This window comes from Lissotriton vulgaris, chromosome 3_1 (genome assembly GCF_964263255.1).
Source record: "Lissotriton vulgaris chromosome 3_1, aLisVul1.2, whole genome shotgun sequence".
In the NCBI taxonomy this organism is placed as follows: Eukaryota; Metazoa; Chordata; class Amphibia; order Caudata; family Salamandridae; genus Lissotriton; species Lissotriton vulgaris.
In genome coordinates, this window is record NC_141689.1 from 1,712,088,940 (window position 1) to 1,712,112,951 (window position 24,012).

Here is a 24,012-nt window from a genome sequence, read left to right on the forward strand (position 1 = left end):
GAGGCCAAAATGAGAGAGGCTGAGCTTAGGATCCAGAAGCGAGAACTAGACATTGCCCTGGTCCAAGAGAGACTTTCTAGAGCAAGACAGCCTAGAGAGAGTGGGGTAATAGAACCCACTGGTGGCAGCAATATCCACAAGGATAAAGACAGGTCTTTTGATAACAGAAACCTGAGTAAGATTGTGCCCCCCTACAAAGCTGGGGATGATATCCATAAATGGATCACTGCAATGGAGAGAGCCTGCAGAGTACAGCAGATCCCTCAGGAGCAGTGGGCAGCAATCTTGTGGCTCTCCTTTGAAGGTAGAGGCCGAGACAGACTCCTCACAGTTAGTGATGGGGATTCTAGAAACTACCTGGTCCTGAAGAGTGCTCTGATTGATGGGTTCGGCTTAACCACTGAACAGTACAGGTTAATGTTCAGAGATACCCAGAAGACACAGACTCAGGACTGGTCTGAATTTGTTGAGTGTGCCACTAAGGCTCTGGAGGGATGGTTGCTGGGAAGCAAGGTTACAGACTATGAAGGATTGTATAATTTGCTGATGAGAGAACAAATTTTAAATAATTGTCAGAACCAGCAGTTGCATCAACATTTGGTTGACTCAGATTTGACCTCTCCCCACGAATTGGGAAAGAGGGCAGATAAATGGGTAAGAACCAGAGTTAAGCAAAAGAACCAGAACCAGGGTGGTGACCAGAAGAAAACAGACCAGAAGGGTGGGGAGCAGAAAGCTAAAGACCAGAAGTCTTCAACAGGGCCCCAAAATGATACAGAGGGTGGGTCCCAAACTTCCAAGAAGAAGAAGAAAGAAGGTCAGAAGAAACCCTGGTGTAAAACTTGTAAAAACACCTCTCACTGGACAAGTGAGTGTAAAAAGGGTGGAGCCCCCAGCACGGCAGCCCCTAAGGCAACTGCACCCACTAGTACAGCTAGCAGTGCTGGTCCACAAACCAAGGGGGTAGTGGGTATCACCTTGGGAACTGAAGGAGATTCTGACCTAGTCAGAACCCTTACTCAGGCTGTTCTGATTTGTGAAGGGGACATAGATTTGACCCCTGACATAAGTCCCAGTAACCTGGGCAAATACAGACAGACGCCTTTGATTAATAACAAAGTGGCTCAAGCTTACAGGGACACATGTGCCAGTGTCACTATGGTGACACCTAAGTTTGTGGACCCTGGACAATACATGCCAGGTGATAATTACCTGGTGACCAATGCCAGCAATGTCTCTACTACACATAGTGTGGCACTTGTTACCTTTTCCTGGGGTGTGGTAACTGGCCTAAAAAGAGTTGTGGTTAGTGCTGATCTCCCAGTGGAATGTTTGTTGGGCAATGACCTGGAGAACTCTCTATGGTCAGAAGTTGAGTACAGGACTCATGCAGAGATGTTAGGGATATCATCACATGTCCTTGCTGTGACCAGGTCACAGGCCAAAAAGTGCCTCTCTGAACCTCAGGTCTTGGATCCTGGAACAATGGACCAAGCACCTTCCAAGAAGAACAGGAGGGTTAAGGCTGTGCCTTCCCAACTGCCTGCAAGTGAGGATCAAGCTTCACAGGAAGCTGGTCTTGAGACCCCTGAAGGAACTGTCTCTGAAGTACTTGAACCTGATCAGGTTGAGTTTCTGGGGACAGGGGGACCTTCTAGGGCAGACTTGGGGCAGGCTCAGTTAACCTGTCCTTCTCTTGAACCCCTCAGACAGCAGGCTGCTGCTGAGGCTGCTGGGAATGCTCAAGGTGCCCATAAAGTTTATTGGGATGAAGGACTCCTTTACACAGAGGGTAGAGACTCCAAGCCTGGTGCAACCAGGAGGTTGGTTATACCTCTGCAATTTAGGGGTTTCCTTCTCACCTTAGCCCATGATATTCCTCTAGCAGGGCACTTAGGCCAGAATAAGACCTGGGACAGGCTTGTCCCTCACTTTCACTGGCCTCACATGTCTGAAGACAACAAGGAGTTTTGTCGCTCCTGTGAAACCTGCCAAGCCAGTGGTAAAGCAGGTGGAACAACAAAGGCCCCCCTAATACCACTACCTGTGGTGGGGGTTCCCTTTGAAAGAGTGGGGATTGATATTGTAGGTCCAATGGATCCCCCTACAGCATCTGGGCACAGATTCATACAGGTGGTAGTGGATCATGCCACCAGGTACCCAGAGGCAATTCCACTTAGGACCACAACAGCTCCTGTTGTGGCCAGGGCCTTACTTGGAGTTTTCTCCAGAGTGGGGTTTCCTAAGGAGGTAATATCTGATAGAGACGCCAACTTCATGTCAGGATATTTGACAGCTATGTGGAAGGAATGTGGTGTCAACTACAAGTTCACCACTCCTTATCACCCACAATGCAATGGGCTTGTTGAGAGATTTAACAAGACCCTAAAGGGCATGATTAAAGGATTACCTGAAAAGCTCAGGCGAAGATGGGACATCCTACTGCCCTGCCTTTTGTTTGCTTACAGAGAGGTCCCTCAAAAGGGGGTTGGCTTCAGCCCCTTTGAACTGTTGTTTGGGCACCCTGTAAGAGGACCCCTGTGTCTGGTGAAGGAAGGATGGGAGTTACCTCTCAAAAAGCCTAAACAAGATATAGTGGACTATGTACTTGGTCTCCGCTCCAGGATGGCCGAGTACATGGAAAAGGCATCCAAAAACCTTGAGGCTAGCCAAGAATTACAGAAAGCTTGGCATGAACAAAAGGCTGTCCTTGTTGAGTTTCAGCCTGGACAGAAAGTATGGGTGTTGGAGCCAGTGGCCCCAGCAGCACTCCAAGACAAATGGTCTGGACCCCATACAATTCTGGAGAAGAAGGGAGAGGTTACCTACTTGGTGGACCTAGGAACTCCCAGGAGCCCCCACAGGGTGCTCCATGTTAACAGATTGAAGGCATATGTCAGCAGGGAAGACATGGGCTTGCTCATGGCTACAGATGAGGGACAGGAGGAAGAGAGTGACCCTCTCCCAGACCTGCTCACTCAGAACCCTGAGGATGGCTCAGTTGATGGTGTGGCCTTAGGTGGCAGCCTCACTGAACATCAGCAACATGACTGCAGACAAGTTCTACAGGCATACAGGCATATGTTCTCATTGACACCCAGTCAGACTAACTGGTGTACACATGTGGTGGACACTGGTGACAGTCTTCCTGTAAAGAGCAAGATTTACAGGCAACCTGACCACGTCAGGGACTGTATAAAGACTGAGGTGCAAAAGATGCTGGAATTAGGTGTTATTGAGCCTTCAGAGAGCCCCTGGGCTAGCCCAGTGGTTCTGGTCCCCAAACCTCACACCAAAGATGGCAAGAGAGAGATGAGGTTCTGTGTGGATTACAGAGGACTCAATGCAGTCACCAGGACAGATGCACACCCTATTCCAAGGGCAGATGAGCTCTTTGACAAGTTGGCTTCTGCCAAATATTTGAGCACATTTGACTTGACAGCTGGCTACTGGCAAATCAGGTTAGCTGAGGAGTCTAAAGCCAAGACAGCATTTTCTACCCCTAGTGGGCATTATCAATTTGCGGTAATGCCCTTTGGTTTGAAAAATGCACCTGCCACCTTCCAAAGGTTGGTGAATCAAGTCCTTACTGGGTTGGATGACTTTTGCGCAGCTTATCTGGATGATATTGCTGTCTTTAGCTCCACCTGGGAGGATCACCTGGTCCACCTGAAGGAAGTGCTTGAGGCTCTGCAAAAGGCAGGCCTCACTATCAAGGCAACAAAGTGCCAGATAGGGCAGAGCAAGGTTGTATACCTGGGCCACCTTGTAGGTGGAGGCCAAGTTCAACCACTGGAGAGTAAGATCCAGACCATAAAGGACTGGTCCCCTCCAACTACCCAGACTCAGGTCAGAGCTTTCTTGGGCCTCACTGGGTACTACAGGAAGTTTGTTAAGAACTATGGGGCAGATTTATGTTAACTGGCGCATCCCCAGGGATGCGCCAGTTAACGTGCGCCACAGTGCGCCACAGCTACGCCACCCATGGTGCGCCGCATTTATGATGCGGCGCACCATGGGGCAAAAACGGCACAGATGCGTGACGCATCTGTGCCGGAAATGTGGCGCATTGCTGGAGTTGCGTCGCAAGCGCGACGCAGCTCCAGCAATGCTCTGGGGGGGCCCATTCTTTCAATGCTGCCTCAAGCCTTACGCCTGCTTCAAGCAGGCGCAGGGTTTTGACGCAGCATTGCCCTGAAAGTGACTGAGTGAAATCTCATAGATTTCACTCAGCCACTTTCAGGAGGCGTTCCTGCGCAGGAACGCCCCCCTTGCGCAGGAACGCCTCCTCATGGCGCAGTGCTGTACAACGTGACGCATCTCCTAGATGCGTCACGTTGTAAATAGGGCGCAGGGATGCGCCACGTTTCCGTGCCGTTGCGTCACGCAACGGCGGCGTAAACGTGGCGCAAGCCCTTCATAAATCTGCCCCTATGGGTCCATTGTGACTCCTCTTAATGATCTGACATCTAAGAAGATGCCCAAAAAGGTTCAGTGGACAGAAATCTGTCAAAAGGCATTTGATGACCTGAAGCAGGCCATGTGCTCTGCACCTATCCTGAAGAGTCCTGACTACTCAAGAGAGTTCATTGTCCAAACAGATGCTTCTGAGTTGGGAGTGGGAGCAGTGCTTTCACAGCTTAATGTAGATGGCCAGGACCAGCCCATTGCTTTTATTAGCAGAAGGCTGACCCCCAGAGAGAAACGTTGGTCAGCAATAGAGAGGGAGGCCTTTGCTGTGGTGTGGGCCCTGAAGAAGTTGAGACCATACTTATTTGGCACTCACTTCAAGATTCAGACCGACCATAAGCCCCTCTTATGGCTTAATCAGATGAAGGGTGAAAACCCCAAACTACTCAGGTGGTCCATTTCCCTACAGGGGATGGACTTTACAGTGGAGCACCGCCCAGGGCCTGACCAGGGCAACGCAGATGGTCTCTCCAGCTACTTCCACTTAGAACATGAAGACACAACTGGTCAAGGTTAGTCTAATGTCCCTGCGTTTGGGGGGGGGGGGTTGTGTAGGAGAGTAGGGTCTGCTATCCTATGGTCACCCCAAATGTTTGCTTTTTGCTTCACTGGTTTATGACTTAATGTGGCTGTGGGCCTGCTAATCAGACCCACAGCCTGCTGTTCTCTCTCTAAATTACTGCCAATGCACTTTAGGTGCATTACGAATTGGAACTGGTTCACCTTATTAGCCCCTGTAACAGTGTACCCTAGGTACCCAGGGCATAGGTGTTTCCAAGGCCTAAAAGGGGCTGCAGCATGTATTGTGCCACCCCTGGCCTGGCCTCCATATTTGACACAACTGGCTGATCACTCAGCTGGGGTAAGTTGGTGCAATCACCTCTTACTTAGGTACAGTATGCCTGTGCCTAACCCTAAACTGGACACATATGTTCCTATCAGCCACTCCTATTGAAGGCCTCATCAATCCTGGAGGCAGAGTGCTGGGAAATATGTGAGATGGTGCTCTAGCATGAGCTGAGCCTGTCTGCAGCTGTCGGGAACCACTCCCTAAGCTGTTCCGGGATATTGCCATACCATATACTCTTAAGTGCATTATAATCCTCGCGGTTAAATGCTATCTTTGGTTTGGCTTTATCAAAACATGTCGAGTAAGGTGTCATACGAATTGGAATACTATCCCCTCTACAGTTCTGTCGACGGGGATAGCATTCCACCCTCCTAGAGGGACACAACATGTGTGTAGCCTTAACCCCGGTTAAAGTTAACCAGAGCCTCAGCATCACAAAATGGATGCTGCCACCACAGACACGAGTCTGGCCTCCTGCTGCTGACCGAAACTCGGCAGATGGTGGCCTGGACAAAGGGTTTCCTGCCTTGGGAGGTGCGAGCACCACCCCAGACAGGGTTTTGTGTATTGGGTAGGACAGGGCTGAATAGAATCAGACATGCCCGGGGCACACAAGGCGTCCCCGTGCATAGGCCAGTCCAAACCGGTCCTGGGACTTTCCAGACGCAGGGCTGGCGAGGAGCTGGACAAAGGAAAGGGGGTGTAACAGCCCCCTTCCTGGTTCCTCCCAGAGGAGGGACCTAGTAGGTGATCCACCCCAGCAGATCATCCTGAATCAACTTGAAACTAAGAAGACGACTGGACTTCGACATTCTGCTGCTCAGAAGACTTAAGAAAATCTCCCTTGTGGCCTAGGAGTGGCCACCCTGTGAACACAGGCACCAACCAGCAACTCGACGTCTGCTTTGCCGCCGCCTCCCGCCTCCCGCCGGAGCCCAGAGCCCGACAAGAACCAGACTCCCAGACCTCTCAGAGCCCGATCCACAGTCCCTGCAAAGAAGGGACCCGTGGAGGCACCGAGTGACGTGGGACCGGACCTCTTGGAAGACACTTGAAAAGCTGACTGCGCAGCTTCTGAGGTATCCTCGACGTTGTGCTTTGGGGACTGAGAACCCCCACCACCGATCTGCGTGGGGCCCTTTTGCATTGTGCTACTCGACGCGCCATCCCGGCCACTAGCCACGTGGTCAGCGGCCATCTTGGCGTTGAAACCGACAAACTACACAGCGGGTCTGGTTGCTCCAGACTCACCCAAGCTCCTGTAGAAAGGAGCACCCGCTCTGACCTTGCTGGTCCGAGTGTTAAGCCTCTTTCGAATCCTGCGTGGCTTGCATTAGCCAAAGCCTGTTTGCTCCGATCAGGTTGCCGACACCGCCAACAGCGAGAAGCCTGCGTGGGACAGCTCGTGACTGACTCCTTAACATCCTCGACCCCCGGTGTTCTTGTGGCGGCAGAAAGAAGCTACCCGACAACGCCTGTTTGCACCCGACATCGCCTGGTCCCAATCTGGTTCCACGGTAGTCACTGGCTAGTGACTTTGAACATTGTCCCCTCTGCTTTCAGGTCTTCACATCTTCAGATCCACCCTTGGATCCACCAGAACTCTTCACATCGAGCCGCCTGCAGCATCTTCAGCTCCAAGCACCGTCGACCAGCGTGACGAAACCCGACACTACTTCGACCCTGTGCACCCGCTTCCTGTGGGTGAGGTAACTCAGCTCCGCCAGTGTTCCTTCACTGGTACACATCTCAAGGGCCTGTGTCTTAAGTTTCAGCGTTCTAGGTCACTCGGAAGGTTCCTAACTCTTTAACTTTGTACTTTTTACGCACCATAAACTTTGCATTGGAAAGTGCGAGCACTTTGAACACTGCACCCGAGTCCCGCGGGCCTTTCCCGACTTAGTCACTGCTAGTCTCGAATAGCTCCAGCGATTCCCAAGGCCCTAGGCATGTTCCCTTTCCTATTGGTATCTCTTATACCACTTTCTTAGTATATGGTTTAGGTGGCCCCTAGGGCTCATCCATATTGTGCAACTTTTGTGTATTTTAAACTGTCGTGTGATTTAACGCTTGCGCTTCTGTGCTCATAAAGAGTCCAGGGGATTTCATAGTTAATAAATCAATATATATTTTCAATATATATCTGTGTGGTGTCCCTTTCATTTGGTATTCAAGGGGGTTGTGTATGGTATTACAGCTGGCTTCACATGCCTTTCAGAGTTTAGCCTAAGACTGCTTTGTCCACGTTACCACTAGGATAACTGGTCTACAAGGTTGAATTACAACCAATCATCATAAGGGTTGCTTGGCATGGTACACAGTGATCACTAAGAATTAGTGAGCATTATATACCAGGCCAACTTCTCACACCCTGCCACACCTATAGTGGCCAAAATCGATTCAGAAAAGGGAGTGGTGATGAACAGAGTGTCTGAATTAAGCAGACCACTCTTACCCAGTCCAAAGATCAGGGCTTGATCCATCACCGTTATTTAGCTCACTGCACCATCCCAGCTCAGAGCCTGGCTATATGCAAATTAGTCTGTCCCTGGTCCAGTGCATCATGGGAACAGGGCAGACCAAACTACCAAGCCAATTCTTCACCGGAAAGGAGACAAGATTCCGGGGACCGGTTTCTGGCATTTCAGCCGTCGTCGGCCCGGCTTGCTTGAATCCTGATGGTGCAGTGAGCAAGGAACTCATGTCTGAGTATACCCTGCCACACCTATAGTGGCCAAGAACGATTCAGAAAAGGGGGTGGTGATGAACAGAGTGTCTGAATTAAGCAGACCACTCTTACCCAGTCCAAATATCAGGGCTTGATCCATCACCGTTATTTAGCTCACTGCACCATCCCAGCTCAGAACCTGGGTGCGGTGGCACACAGTGTTGAACGCCGCAGAGAGGTCCAGGAGGACGAGGGCCGCTGTTTCCCCGTTGTCGATCAGGGTTCTGATGTCGTCGGTGGCTGCGATAAGGGCGGTCTCTGTGCTGTGGTTGGCCCGAAACCCGGACTGCAAGGGGTCGAGGGATACGTTTGTCTCAAGGAAGGCGGCAAGCTGTTTGTTGACGGTCTTCTCGATGACTTTGGCCGGAAAAGGAAGGAGCGAGATTGGACGGTAGTTCTTGAGGTCGGTGGGGTCCGCCGTTGGTTTCTTCAGGAGGGCGGTCAGCTCGGCGTGCTTCCAGCTCTCTGGGAAGGTGGCGGTGTGGAAGGAGGAGTTGATGATGTCTTGGACATGGGGTGCGATGATGGCGTCGGCTTTGTTGAAGATGTGGTGTGGGCATGGGTCTGTTGGTGATCCGGAATGGATGGAGTTCATCGTGCGGGTGGTGTCTTCGGTGTTGATCGGGGTCCAGTTGCAGAGGGTGGTGGTGGCGGGCGTTGGTTCGGTGGTATGGTGCGTGGTCTGTGCGTCAAAGCTGTTGTGTATGTCGGCGATCTTGTGGTGGAAGAACGAGGCGAGTGAGTTGCAGAGGTCTTGCGAGGGAGTGATGCTGTTGTTTCCGGCGCTGGGGGTGGAGAACTCTTTGACGATGTTGAAGAGTTCCTTGCTGTCGTGGGCGTTGTTGTCCAGATGTTTTTTGAGTGCTGTCTTCTTGGTGGCGCGGATCAGCTGATGGTGTTTGCGGGTGGCGTGCTTGAGGGCGGTCCTGTTGTCTGTGGTCTGGTCGAGCCGCCAGGCTTTCTCGAGGGTGCGGCAGTTCTTCTTGGATTCCTTGAGTTTGTCGGTGAACCAGGGGGTTTTCTTGCTGCCGGATCTGCTGGGAGGGTTCTTTAGTGCTGCGAGGTCATCGGCCCAGGTGGTCAGCCACTTGGTGAGGTTGCTGGCTGCTTCGTTGGGGTTCGTTGTGCTGGTGGGAGTGTTCTGGCTGAGGGAGGCGGTGAGCTGCTCGGCGGTGATCTTGCTCCAGCTTAGGCGGGGAACCTGTTGCGGGTGGTGGTGGGTCGTAGTCCTTCTGAAGCTGAAGTGGACACAGCTGTGGTCGGTCCAGTGGAGTCCGGTGGCGTGGCTGAAGGAGATGTGCTTGCTGGATGAGAAGACGGGGTCAAGCGCGTGGCCGGCGTAGTGGGTGGGGGTATTCACCAGTTGCTTGAGTCCGAGGTTGGCGAGGTAGTCCAGCAGGGCGGTGGTGGTCCCGGTGGTCTGTAGATGAGGGTGCCTCTGAGTGTGGTCTTGGGGTCAGTGTGTATCTGGAAGTGCAGGTGTTCGGCGGCAGTGAAGCTTTCGTCGGAGTTAGCCGAGATGCGGATGGTGTTCTTGTGTATGATGGCGATGCCTCCTCCCGTCTGGTTGACGCGATCCTTCCGGGTGATCTTGTATTTGTCCGGGATGGCTATGGCGATGTCGGACGCTGAGGAGGCGTTTATCCAGGTTTCGGTGAGGAAGGCGACATCCCGTGCTGTCGCGTCGAGCAGGTCCCAGAGTTCCACGGCGTGCCTGTGGACGGAGCGGGTGTTGAGCAGGATGAACTTCAGGTGGTTTCTGCTGGCGCTGGACTTGGCGGGGGTGGTGCAGGTCCGGTAGCAGGTGAATCGGCAGGCTTGGCAGGCAAGGGGTCCGTGGGTGCGTCTCGGGGTGGCTCGGTAGCAGGCAGGGTTCCGGCCGACATTGAGTGCGTCGAGAGTGGCGGCGTCGTAGGTCTGTTGTGTAGTCTTGCATCGGCGGTGGGGATCAGGGGTACTGGCGCTGGGCGCGGTCCAGGCGCGGACGGGCGCAGATGGGCTTGCCTTTGGCGTGCCTTCGGCGCACAATCGGCGCTCCCGCTGCGCGTATGCATGGGCGTCATAAGAAGGAGCCGGGAGGGAGGAGCAGCTGGGTGGCGGGAGCGGGGCGGCAAATGGGCAGGAGGGGGGCGGGGCCGCAGGGAGGCAGCGGCGGGAAAGGAGGGCGTGGGGCGGCTCAGCGTCGGCTGGGTCGCCCTGTGGAACGAAAACCGGAAAAAACGAGGGCAGTTGAGAAGGCAAGCGAGGGCACAGCAAAAGGAAACGGGGCAGCAAGAAGGCAAAATCGAGTGCACAGAAGGCAGCAGAAAAGGCAATAACAAGGGCACAGCAGAAGGAGACGAGGCGGCAGGAAGGCAAAAATGAGGGCACAGCTGAAGGAGATGAGGCAGCAGGAAGGCAAAGACGATGGCACAGCAGGCAAACAGGCAGGTGAGGCAGTAGCAGGGGTTTGTGGGGGCGACCTCGCCTGGTTACAGGCTCAGCGGTCGCTCCCTGCACCTCTGTGCTGTCCCCTTAAGAAGGAGCCGGCAGGGAGAAGCAGCTGGGTGGCGGGAGCGGGGCGGCAACTGGGCAAGAGGGGGCAAGGCCGCAGGGTGGCAGCGGCGGGAAAGGAGGGCAGGGGGCGGCTCAGCGGCGGCTGGGTCGCCCTGTGGAACGAAAAGCGGAAAAAACGAAGGCAGCTGAGAAGGCAAGCGAGGGCACAGCAAAAGGAAACGGGGCAGCAAGAAGGCAAAATCGAGTGCACAGAAGGCAGCAGAGAAGGCAATAACGAGGGCACAGTAGAAGGAGACGAGGCGGCAGGAAGGCAAAGACGAGGGCACAGCAGAAGGAGATGAGGCAGCAGGAAGGCAAAGACGATGGCACAGCAGGCAAACAGGCAGGTGAGGCAGTAGCAGGGGTGTGTGGGGGCGACCTCGCCTGGTTACAGGCTCTGCGGTCGCTTCTCCATAACAGTAACATGTATTAATCGTGTGGTTTTGAAAATAACCAACATAGAATAGAGTGCACACACAAATACATGTGGGATACTAATTTTCTTATGTTGTTAACCATAATTTACTAATTAAGTGAAGTTGTCATACTAATCTTGTGCGTAAATGTCATATTCTAACCAAAATCTGTATGTATATACTTTCTGTATGTCTAATTGTGGCATAAATGATGGAGAGTGGTGAGCAAACCATGCTTATTTGTTGCTATATCTGCTAGGTAATAACTAACTGGGTTACCTTAGAATGAGGGGAGGTAAACAGAAGGGCTGTGTTTTGAAAATTAAAGTTTAAATGTGTTTGTTTCTATAATAGTTCCCATTGTGGCCTATGCGGCCTAATCCAAAATGGAAGTTTTCCGCAACTCCGAGTTTAAGATGATGTACGCATGAGCGACTGAACTCAAGAGAAGTGCAAGTAGCCTATGCCTGTACACCGTGGTTAAAGGACAGTGTGACCTGGATGTTCAAACTGGTGCCAACAAATTTGAATGTCTGCATCGTAAGCCTGGGAAAGTTGGAAGATATTGCAAATTAACGGACACAAGCGGAAAGGACTGCTAAAGGACAATTGAGACTTTATTTTTTTTAATTATAACGATGACTTTGCGGAAATACGAACAATACGGTGATGAGGTTATGCTCATCCACCCCTTGGACTAATCAATCAGAATAAAGAAAGACCCCAAAAGTTACAACTTTTAGATAGATAAGTTAATGAAAAAGGGTATAAAAGAGGATGTTTGGAAGTAAGAAAAAAGCTTGCTTTTCGATTTTATTTTGCACCACGACATGCTGTCAGATTATTGAATTTTTATGGTGCGAGGACTTTGACATTTTTCTGGTCTTTAACTTTTCAAATGGGTGCGGAGTCCTGATGGGAGGTGAACACCAAGAAAGAACAGTAAGGTGGTTTTGGGGAACCGTTCTGTCCTTATGCTGAAGTCCGTGTCCTGAAATCTTGGTAATATAATTTTGCTTACTTTCCTGAACTGTTATGCTAATAAATATAGATGTTTGAATTTAACTTTTCTTTCTCTTTAGGTTATTAATGTTTTAAAAGATTATTGAACTAGAGTGAATAAAAGTAAGTTCATGCTAGGAGATTTAAACTCTAAAATAAAAAATTAAATAGAGAATTATGCTGGTCTTGTTGTCCATTAGTTAACTTTTACTAGCAGATCTATTGACTATAATGGTGGGGTGTTTTTATGCTTCTGGAAATTAAAACCATGGTAATATCAATATACTGTAGATGTATATAGTGTATACATTTTAGTATGAAATAAGACACTCCGCTGAAAATCCAGCAGCTCTCCTCTAGTCTTCTCCAATCCTTGGAGCAGGGTGAATGTGTGTATAAATGACTCGCAGTGTTATGGGCCCCACTGATGAGTAATGTGAGAATAGCTCCTTTGGAGTATGGTGATGGTTTTGCAGGTAATTTCTGGAGCCGCGCTGGATCATCTGCAAATGGGGGTGAATGTTTGATTTGTTCATCATTCCGTCCATCATCTGTTTTTTTGCATACGTCACCTCCAGAATATAAAAGAACTTTTAAGTTTATGGTATTGTATGTTTTTAAGCGAATTATAGCACACCCTTGCTGGGAGCGTCCTAGCCTGTTTCTTACTATTTCCTTGACATTTATCCCTGTCGTTTGGCTACAACTCTTGGGTTGCGACTTTCGGGCTTCTGAACAGGTTGAAAATATACAGGGCTCCATCTTAATCCGCAATGCAGAGTCAGGAAATACTCTGAGATGGTGCTCTGAGCAACTGAGTTAGCTGCACAAATATTGCTTCTGGTCATCACAGATTTCAGGGTACCTTCCGTTGTGGGTGCATTTTTGTTATTTATCCTAAGGTTTCCCACATGCATTTGTCAAAATACAGTGTGTTTTACAAACATAACATTCTAATAGCTGTCCATTTTAAGTGAATTATTGAACTTCTATTTAGAAGGGTTCCATTAAGAGAAAATAGCCTATTTTCCTGCAACAGCATACTTGACCTCTGGTAACTTGCAATACCACATATTCTAGAAATGAGCAATAATGTGCATGAGTTCTTACTTGCGACCTTCACGTGACATGATTTAGGCATGCAACTTTGATCCTGCTTTTGTTGCATATCATAAAACTCTTCCCGCCATACTTCTGAGGCTTCACTAAATGCCCATTAAATCATAATGGTGGCTTCTCGCAGCACAGCAAATGATGTGGGGGGGGGGGGGGGGGGGGGAGATAAAAAAGGAAGGCGTTCCGCGTTGAGAGCGCCCACGCACCTGCCCTCCTCCCACCATGTCTTAGGAACGTGGAGTTTCTAAAGCCATTAGACTTGATTGAGCATTCAGAGCCCAACTGGACACGAGCTGCCATCTCAAAACAGCATGCAGAAAGCGATGCAAGAGTTGTTTCCTGTGGAAACTAGAGCTATTAGCTGCTAAAGAAACCTGATTAGAGGAGAAAACATACTCATAATGCCTTTGAGATTCAGGAAAATTGACTCTTATGAGGCTATTAGGGGGAAAACATACTTGAAATGCTACTACGATTCAAGAAAATTGACTCTTATCAAGCAATCTCGCAAGCTAAAAACTAGGTGCAAAAGGAAAGCGATGAATGGAGACTGTAAAATGCCAACTTCTTCTCTTATATTGTAATGCATTTACTTTTTTACATTTTTATCGGTTTGCAAAATAATATCTGTCAATATCAATGAGAAATTTGACTTCCAAATGATATTGAATACGACAAATAATGAATGAAATGAAGTGAGTTAGTTTAATTATTGGACGTACATGTATTAACCTACACAACTGGGGAGAAACAGCATGGGAGAAATTCATAAAAGTCTGTCTAAGATCTCAAACTATCATGCTACGGAAGAAAACCTTTAGTGCAGATTGATACAAATACATGCTTTAAAATGAGTAATTTGCATAATGAACATCGCTTAAGAGATATCACATAAAACAAGTAGACCTTGTTCCTATTGTGCATTGTAATGAGAAGATATTATTTTAAAAGAGAGAGGAACATAATAGACAGCCCTTTTCGAGTTAATAATGAGCTAGCTCCTTTGTAATTTACTAGTACTAATGGCGAAGACGAACAGCCAATGTGAGCAAACCACCTGATTTACTTACCTTTAACGGGTGGTCCTGTTTTAGAAATAGACGTAAGGTCGGTTTACTTATTTCATGAACACCTAAAAAGACCCTTCCTGAACTGCATTGCTTTTCTGCTTAAAAATTATGCACTCTGCGTTTTTGCTCCCTCTTACAAATATTGATGTTTTTTCCTAGTGCTGATGGTAAAACGTGCATAAAGACAAAAGCTTTTCCTACCAAAGACTGCATCCAATTAGATGCTGCATAGAAGATGAGGTGGAGGACAGACGCTTACCATACCTCTGCAAACCACAGCCTCATCGTAAGTCATTCCATATTCCAAACCGCAAAAATCCTGGAGCCTACTTAGAGACCTCCTGGGATCTCTAAAGGAATATTTTCCTTTCCAAAACAATTTTGCTTGCCTACTAAAGGCTAAAAAAAGGGGTAAGCAGAAAGATTCCATAGGCATGTCAATTAACTGAATTGTCACTTGGGGCATATTACCAAGCAATAGCGATAATTATCGCAATTGCTTGGTTAGAGACAAACATTTACCGCTGAGCTGCGGCGATTTTTACCGCAAATAAACCTTGGTATTACCAAAATATATCGCAAATGCGATAAAAATCGCCGCAATGCATGAATATCGCTGAAAAGTCAGCGATATTCATGCATTACCGAGCTAATGCTCTTAGCCATGTTATTCACCTCCCATTGGATAACATGGCTAAGAACTGCTTAGGGCAGGTGTTAGCTTTTGGAGATATTCGCGCTTCGCGCGAATATCTCCAAAAGTTGGTAATAGGAGATAGCGATGTTAGCGACTGTTTTCAGTTGCTAACATCTTGGCACGCTCACTTTGCATGTCATTAGTGATAAGTATCACTGACATGCAAAGTGGGGCCCAAGATGGTCGCTATCTCCTACTATCTGTCGCTAACTGGTGTTAGCAACAGCTAGGTAATAGGGAGATAATGTTATCTCCGCTTTCTTGGCTTTTAAAGCAAAAAAAACTGAGATAAACCCCCTTGATAATATGCCCCTTGGTTTTCTATTGTTTTGTTACGTAATAGCGCAAACTGCATTTTTACCTATCCACAAACCTGGCTAAACTTTCAGACCAACCCCCAGATATTCTGCAATGTAATTCAGTCACCTTTCAAATTGGAAGCTTGACAGTGACTCTGCAGAGGTCAGTATGTCCTGCTGAAAGGTGATAGTGGGAGAGCGAAAGTTTTCATTTGCATTAATAGCACATTTCTAGGAAAAATTAGATTTATATTCCTAAATAAAGTGTGGACATTAATCATATAATTTGTAGTAGGTGGCTATATTTAATAATTTTGAGCAGCACCAGAATAGTTAACGTTAGCCAGCTTTTGTATTGCCATTTTTAAATGTTGCATTTACATGTTAAAGGTTGATAGGCCTGCTCATTTTCATGTGTTCTTTTTCACGTTTTTTTTTTATTGCAGATGCTATGGTTTCCTAGATTCCTTTTGATAGCTAGTAAATAGGTATTTGTTACATATTATAAATAAGAAGATGCCAGTGTGGGAGAGCGATTTGTGAAAAGAGCTGCCTGTAGCCCACAGTCTGTCCAGTGTAACAATTTAAGGACATAGCCATGCATGGATTATTATTTAGAAAAAAATGGGGAGTATGCTTACTTCCAGAGTCTGGTGAGAACTGATTTGTTTTTGGGAGCGGGACCAAGTTGAAATGCTGCAAATAATGTTTTCGTCGCAATATATTAGAGTGTTCCTTAGACCAGCTCAGACACTCACTTAGAGAGACTTTTATTTACCCCCTCACATTCTCTCTCATTAATGCTCTTGTGGCGCTAAGGAGCGTCACTTGCTGACTTCGAGTGAGAAGGGCCTTCTCAACTCTGCAGATCGCTACTGTTTGAGTGCAAATGCTTTATGCCTAAGCATTCGTATTCTCTCGTTCAGAGACTTTATTTGGTTTTCTAAAGCAGACACCTTACTTTATTTACTCAAACTAAATGCCCTTTCCCAGAACCACAACGGCCCCAACAACGCTAGGATGGCTGGCTTCACCTTGGGGGTGCCCAGGAGTGGGCACTTCACAGGGAAAAGCCAGGAAGGGTTCCACAGCGGTATGGGTACAAGCGCCTGAGATACCCCTTCGGAGGTCGATTCGGTGCGCTATACAAATACTACTACATTTACATTTACATATCAGCTAATTAAGATTGGGAATTTCTTTTTTGGAACACACTTTTTGAAAATGGATTCTTCGACTATATAAACTGGTAACTAATGATGCTTGAACTAGATTTCATAATGGATTAATATCATTGCTTGAATCGAAATTTTGGAAATAAACCTTTTTGAAGGGGGGACGTGGTGGCGGCATGCTGAGCACCCGCAGGCATCCTGGGGGGTAATTCAGCTGCAGGGCTGCACATGAGGTTCCCTTTTGCATCTCAACGTGCCTGAGGGGTTGCTGATGCTTGGAGGCTCCTGCTGGTTGGATGGAGGCACCTGGGAGACTGGCTGGGTCACAGGCGAAGATGCGGGCTGCTTGTGACATGCTCGGCAGTATAGCTGCAGGGTCTCGCTGGGAGGAAGTATAAAAAAAATCTATAGCGCTGCTGGTCGGCTAGCGCGAAAGCAAATGGCAGAGGCAGCACAAGTCAGGCTACTGGCTAGAGCTCCTCACAGCCCTCAATGCCTACACAGGCAGAGGGCTCTATCCATCCTCTGTCACCCAGGGACATAAGGTGGGGAGATTGGAAGGAAGCAGTGGGTAAGGAGTCCCATCGTATGGAGAAGTGCGCCTCAATTGCCCGTTAGTTTGTGGATGGAAAGGCCTTCAAGATAGACATTGCATACCAGGAATATCGGGGCTGGTAAGGTGGGACACATGCCTGACTTTTCTCCTGCGATAGCCTCCGGTACCATAAAGGACATAAGAAAGGGCGAGCGAGGATTGCTTGTGAAGGACACAGGGGGCACGAGTTCTACTTTACAGAGCGGGAAATCTGGTAAGTCCCCTGGTTAAAGCTCTTGGGGGATGGGCATACAACTGAAAGCTAAAATAACCCCCTCGCTGAAATCCTTTTACTGAGTTCTTCCAGATCTTCAGCGAGGAGAGTGTGTTGAAGGAGATATCTTAACTCCTTGGACGCTCATGACGAGCTCAGCTCGTCATGGTGTACACCTCCATACACTCATGTCATGAACAATGGGAAAACCAAAAGCTGAGCACGGGAGGAAAATAACACTAGCATCGATGTGGTTAAGGAAGAGTTCCAGAATGGAGACCACGGCATTAGCCCCTAATACCATCAACTCTAACAGTATAGAAATACCTACCTCAACAAAGTTCTCTGAGGACAAAATGAGTATGGGCGTACTCGAAATATGGGCCCAGTCCTCATTAGGAATCAATCAAGTAATTTGTAAAGCGCGCTACCTACCTGCTAGGGTCTCAAGGTGCTGGGGGGAGAGGTGCAGTCAGTGGTCGAAGAGCCAGGTCTTGAGCAGGCATCTGAATGCCGGGAGGTCAGTAGTCTGTCGTAGGTGGAGGGGGAGGGCGTTCCAGGTCTTGGCGGCATGGTGGGAGAATGATCTGCCCACGAAGGTGGTTCTGTGGATGCGCGGGACGGCGGCCAGGGAAAGGTCGGCGGAGCGGAGTTTCCTGTTGGGTGCGTAGAGGGAGAGTCTGCAGTTGAGGTAGGCTGGGCCGGTCTTGTGAAGTGCTTTGTGTGCGTGGATCATGAGTTTGAAGGTGATTCTTTTGTCGACTGGGAGCCAATGCAGGTCTCTCAGGTGGGGGGTGATGTGGTCTCTGTGAGGGACGTCTAGGACCAGGCGTGCAGAGGCGTTCTTGATTCTTTGGAGTCTGCTGATGAGTTTGGCCGGGACTCCGGCGTAGAGTGCGTTTCCGTAGTCGAGTCGGCTGCTGATCAGGGCGTGGGTGACTGTTTTCCAAGTGTTCGTTGGGATCCATCTGTAGATTTTGCGGAGCATAGGGAGGGTGCGGAAGCATGTGGAGGAGACTGCGTTGACTTGGTTGGTCATGCTGAGCGTGGAATCGAGAATGATCCCTAGGAATCCTCCCACGCCGATGGGTTGGGCCCAAGGATGAGGATCTCCATCTTGTCCGAGTTCAGCTTGAGCCGGCTTGCATCCATCCAGTCGGCGACGGCCTTCATCCCCTGGTGCAGGATGGATTTGGCGATGAGGGGGTCCTTGGTGAGGGAGAGGATCAGCTGGGTGTCGTCGGCGTAGGAGATTATGTTGAGGTCGTGTAGTCTGGCGATGCGGGCGAGGGGAGCCATGTAGACTTTGAACACCGTCGGGCTGAGGAAAGATCCGTGAGGGACGCCGCAGATGGTTTTGGTGGTTCCGGATTGGAACGGGGAGAGGAGGACTCTCTGGAATCTGTCGGTGAGGAAGGAGGTGGTCAAGTCCAGGGCCTTGTCTTGGATCCCTGCGTCGTAGAGGCGTGTGCGGAGAGTGTGGTGGCAGACGGTGTCGAGAGCGGCAGAGAGGTCCAGGAGAATGAGGGCTGCTGTCTCGCCGTTGTCGAGGAGGATTCTGATGTTGTTTGTGGTGGTGATGAGGGCGGTTTCGGTGCTGTGGTTGCTGCAAAAGCCAGACTGGGACCGGTCCAATATGTTGTTGTCTTCTTAGGTAGTGGGTGAGCTGGGTGTTGACAGTCTTTTCAATGACTTTTGCTGGGAACGGAAGCAGGGAGATGGGCCGGAAGTTCTTGAGGTCGCTTGGGTCCACCTTGGGCTTCTTCAGGAGGGCATTGATCTCAGCGTGCTTCCAGCTCTCAGGGAAAGTTGCGGTTTCGAAAGAGAAGTTGATGATGTTGCGCAGGTGGGGTGCGATGAGGCTGTTGGCTTTGTTGGCGCTGTGGTGGGGGAGAGGGTCCGAAGGGGCGCCTGAGTGGATGGTGCTCATGGTCTTGATTATGTCTTCGGTGCTCACGTTGGTCCATGTGGTCAGAAGGTCGTGGTCGGTGGGGTTGGGTGTGCTTGACGTGGTGGGGTGCGTTGGAATGATCTGAGTGTTGAAGCTGTTGTGGATGACAGTGATCTTGTGGTGGGAGAAGGCTGCGAGGGTGTCGCACAGAGCTTGTGACGGTGGGATGTCGTTGGTGCAGGAGCTGGGATTGGAGAATGTTCAAGAGCTCTTTGCTGTTGTGGGCGTTGTTGTCGAGGCAGTCTGTGAATGATGCTCTTTTGGTTGTTCTGATGAGGTGGTGATGGTTGCGGATGGCATCTTTGTGGGCTGCGTGGTTGGCGGGTGTTCTGTCGCTGAGCCAGATGTTTTCGAGTTTCCCGCAGGCGCGCTTGGAGGCCAGGAGCTCTGGGGTGAACCAGCTGGCTCTCTGGTTGGTGTCTCTGTCGGTGGGTAGTCGTAAAGGTGCTGCGGTGTTGGCGCATTTTTCCATCCAGAGTCTGAGGGTGCGGGCCCCCTCCTCTGGGTCGGTGGGGCTGGCCGGATGGTCGATTGCAAGGTGAGCTTCCAGCAGTGCCGTGGTTACTTTGCCCCAGGGAAGGTGGTGGATCTGTGGGGTGGGGTGGTGGGTGACGGGTTTCTGGAAGGTGAAGTGGATGCAGTGGTGGTCGGTCTAGGTGAGCTCGGAGTTGTGGCCGAAGATGACGTGGGGGCTGGAGGAGAAGATGGCATTGAGCGTGTGGCTGGCGATGTGGGTAGGTTTGATGCCTTGGCAACAGGGGTAGCCCCGCAAATGTTTGAGGATCCGGCTGCAAGGTGTCATTTGAATGAAAAATGTGGAGAAATGCCTCAGGAAAAAGCAGAGGAATCATTGGCAGGCATTCTACTGGGCTAAAAGAAGAGATCAAACATCCATTCAAAGATTTGGAGGCCAATCAGGTGGGCATCCAAGTTGCATGTTCCCAGTTAGTACCGAAACTGGATGAAGTTACCGCCCATACCAAAGTATTGGAAGAGGAAGTGGGTTCAATAAGGCAAGATGTGGTAACAAATGCTACCAGGATCCTCATGTTAGTCTAACAAAATCAGAATTTGAGGGAGGACCTTGACAGCGTTGAAAATCAGTCGGGAAAGAACAACTTAAGATTCTTAAATATCCCTGAGGCATAGGAAGGCGCAGTTATACAGCCCTTTATTATTGGTCTGAAGCGACATACAGTCCTAAAGGAAAGGTTAGAAATAAACCTAGAGCAAGAGATCCAGAGAGTGCACAGGGACCCTTTTAGGAGGAACCCCCAACAGACTAAACCGAGGAAGATCGAAAGCGAGGAAGATCCTGTTTAATTTAATTTCATATGCGGTCAAGGAGGCAATTCATAGTGTGGCTTTAAGGGATGGTACCTACATTGTTAAAGGTTTCTCTGTTATAATCAGATCTGATATATGTTAGGCAACAGATCAGAGGCAATAGGAGCTTTGTAAGAGGATGGAGGACATTCAGAATCTGGGAGAAAAAGTACAACTAAATTTACCTGCAATTATGTGGTGCAACCAAACGTACAGCTATCGTGCAGTGGAGGATGTGGATGCATTGATAGACTCCATCCCAAAGAAAGAAGATGATATACTGTGTTAGGATCAACAGGCATGGTATATTGTGGCAAAACATTGCTATAAAGGGGATGACTTCATAACCCCCCAGAGGGTAGCTAATAAGACATTTTTATGCCTACAAGGAAAGCGAGGATTCCCCAGGGTGGGGTGAGGCGAAGGTGGTGGGGTGAGGGGAAGGTAGGGGGGGTGGGTGTAGTGGCAGGGCACGGGGTGGGGAGCATTTGGTATAAATATAAGAAAATGTCCTCAACATCACCAAGTCGGATATGCTTATTACATAAGAATTAAGGGTAGGTGGAGGGAAATAACTTGGACAGATAATGATGGCAGTAGTCGGTAAAAATATAGTTTTTCCAACTTGGAATGTGAATGGTCTAAGGTCCCGAGCTAGGCAGAGGGTCATGCTGAAATATCTGGAAAAAAGTCACGCACATATTATAATTTTATATGAGACGCATCCGGTCGAAAGCAAGAGTAGGGACCTATTCCACAGTTATAGATGGATTGAGAGTTTTGCAGCATCAGAACAAGGGCAATGCTGTGAGGGGTTTGCGATCCTGACAAAGAGGGGCTCTTGGATGGAGGTTAAATTTTCTAAAACTGATAGTTTGGGAAGGTGAGTTTGAGCCGGAATAAAATGCACTGGCTTTGAGTTCACGTGTCTATGATTCTATGTTCCAAATGAGGATGACCTGAAGCATTTTGTCGTTCTGGAACTGAACTTAGCAGAGGCCTCGGTTCCTCTGGTCTTGAGTGGAGATTTCAACACTCTGTTAGATCCTACTTTAGATCAGTCGACTCAGAGAAATCGTGCCCAGGCTCCTAGGACAAGCGGGCCCTTAGAATTATGCTACAAGACCTAGGATTTGTGGAAGTATGGAGGTATTTAAAAGGTCAGGTGAGAAGGTGCACCTTCCATAGTAAAATCATATGGCCATTATTCCAGGTTGGACTATTTTCTCGTGGAAAGGGGCTTAGCAGCAAATATAAAAGAGGTTAACAACCTCCTGGCACATATCTCAAACCATTCAGCTGTCACTATGTTACTACAATCTCCTGGCTATAGACCTAATTTAATGTGGACCCTAAAGCCCACTATAGTTTTGGATAACAAGGTGGTACTCACTTTAAAACAGTTCAAGGCAGAATATCTTTTAGACAACATAGGGACAGCCTCCCCAGGAGTAGTATAGGATGCTTTTAAAGCATACATCCAGTCGGGTATTGAAAAGTCAGGGAAGTTTGAAGAATAGGGAGGAGAGGGTGGAATTGGCCAAGATTGTGCAAGCTGTAGCCATTTTGGAGGCTACTTTACGGACACAGAGTGGAAGGAGGATAAGGAAACGGAATTAAACCAGCTTGAAGAGGCACAGCTAAAACTAATAAATCAAACTGGACTTGAAGTGAAGGGAGAGGTGGCAGGCTGGAAGTGTGAGGCAGATTAAGTATGGGGAGTGAGCTGGGGCGCTATTGGACTGGAAGACAAAGGTGGATAGATCCAGGTACACAATAAAGGAATTGGTAGTAGGCCAATATAAGGGAGAGGTCTTCCCTGAGCTTCATAGACTTAGAGAGTGGAAGGATGATATTTGCCTCCCTGAGCTTACAGGAGAAGGAACAGAGTGTATGGAAGCTCCAATCACCCTGGAGGAAATGTGATGGATTGTGATGTGTATTAAGAATGGAAAGGCCGCTGGTCTAGATAATATCCCCTTGGAATTTTAGAAATTGTAGGAGGAAATTGTTCCTGTCTGGGGAAACTTTGATTAATTTGATGTGTCAGTGAAAGACACAGATTCCCGGGTCGTGGAAGTAAGCCACAATAGTTTTGATCTTAAAACCTGCAAAGGATCCCAGGAAGGCAGACTCATATCATCCAATATCTCCGCTAAATGCAGATTACAACATATTTATGAGCATTTTGGCAGGGGGATTGGCCAAACTGGCCCCTCAGCTTATCCACTCAGACCAGAACAGCTTTCTTCCAGGGAGACATAACCAAAAACGTACCCAGCAGCTGATTGGGTGTACAGATCTCGCCACAGTTCAGTCGATCACCTTAGCTGTTGCTACATTAGATGCAGCCAAGGATTTTGACCATGTCTGTTGGGTTTGTTTGTGGGAGGTGTTAGTGATACTGGGTCAAAGCCCTTTTAAAGGGGCTTATGAGCATTCAACAGCTAGGATCCTACTTTATGGTACGCTCACAAGGAGTTTTGCTGTCACTAGGGGCAGGGCTGTCCCCTCTCTCAACTAGTGATCGACTTTTATATTGAGCCCCTTGCCCAGCTTTTGCAGAGAGATGGAAAGGTTATCCCTTTCAGTTCATCTCATTATAAAAATAACATTGCATTGCATGCAGATGATTTAATAATAATTACCTCGGATCCTGTCCACACTATTCCCAAGGAGGAAATTTTAGTAATGGAATTTGGTGATTTTACAGGTTATTCTGTAAACAATTTGAAGTTGGGGCTGATATGTGGAAATGTAACAGATTAGAAAAGAGCAATACAAGCTGAGGTTAGGTACTTTGGTATTACTATTTTAAATTAGCTAATGTCAATTCAGCAATACAATTTGGGGAGGGTAGCAAAGGAGGTCGATGCTCTGCTTGCCAGATGGAAGAACCTTCCCCTGACAATATTTGGGAGAATACATTTGATCAAAATGGTGATACTTCCCAAGTTGAAATACGTTTTTAATTGCATACTACTGACATTACAGAGAACTGCAATAGACAAGATCCAGGGGAAAATAATTAACTTTATTTGGTAGATAGAGTAGCTCAGCTTGCATGGTTAAAACAGAGGCGTAGGTTTGAAAAGGGCAGTTTACCTTTCCCAGACTTAAATTTGTACTGCGTATCTTTTCAGTTAAAAACACTGTAGGGTGCTCTTAGGTAAGGCTCTCAACTTGGAGAGGTGTGCTGGAAGAGATGTAAGAGAGTGGGACTCTGTAGGTTTTTTGTACAGTTTTGGAGAGCAAGGACATTTTATAAAAAGGTCAGGCGGAAAATCCTAAAGGCAGCATTGGCCCTTTGGCTTGGATTCTGAAGTATTTGATGTATGGGTTATTTCTCATTTTCCTCCCCAATCTGGGATTTGCCAGACACCCCAAAGTGCCTTAAAGATGGGTTGAGTCACCAGCAACGGTGAGCTGGGATAGAAGTCTGGGTGGATTTGTAAACCATGCAGGGTATATTGCCCTGGAAGTACAAGCATCTAAGACTAACAACCCCCTTTTCAGATTCAAGTATCTCCAGCTGTCTTCATGAGCGGTAGCCAACACACTGAAGATT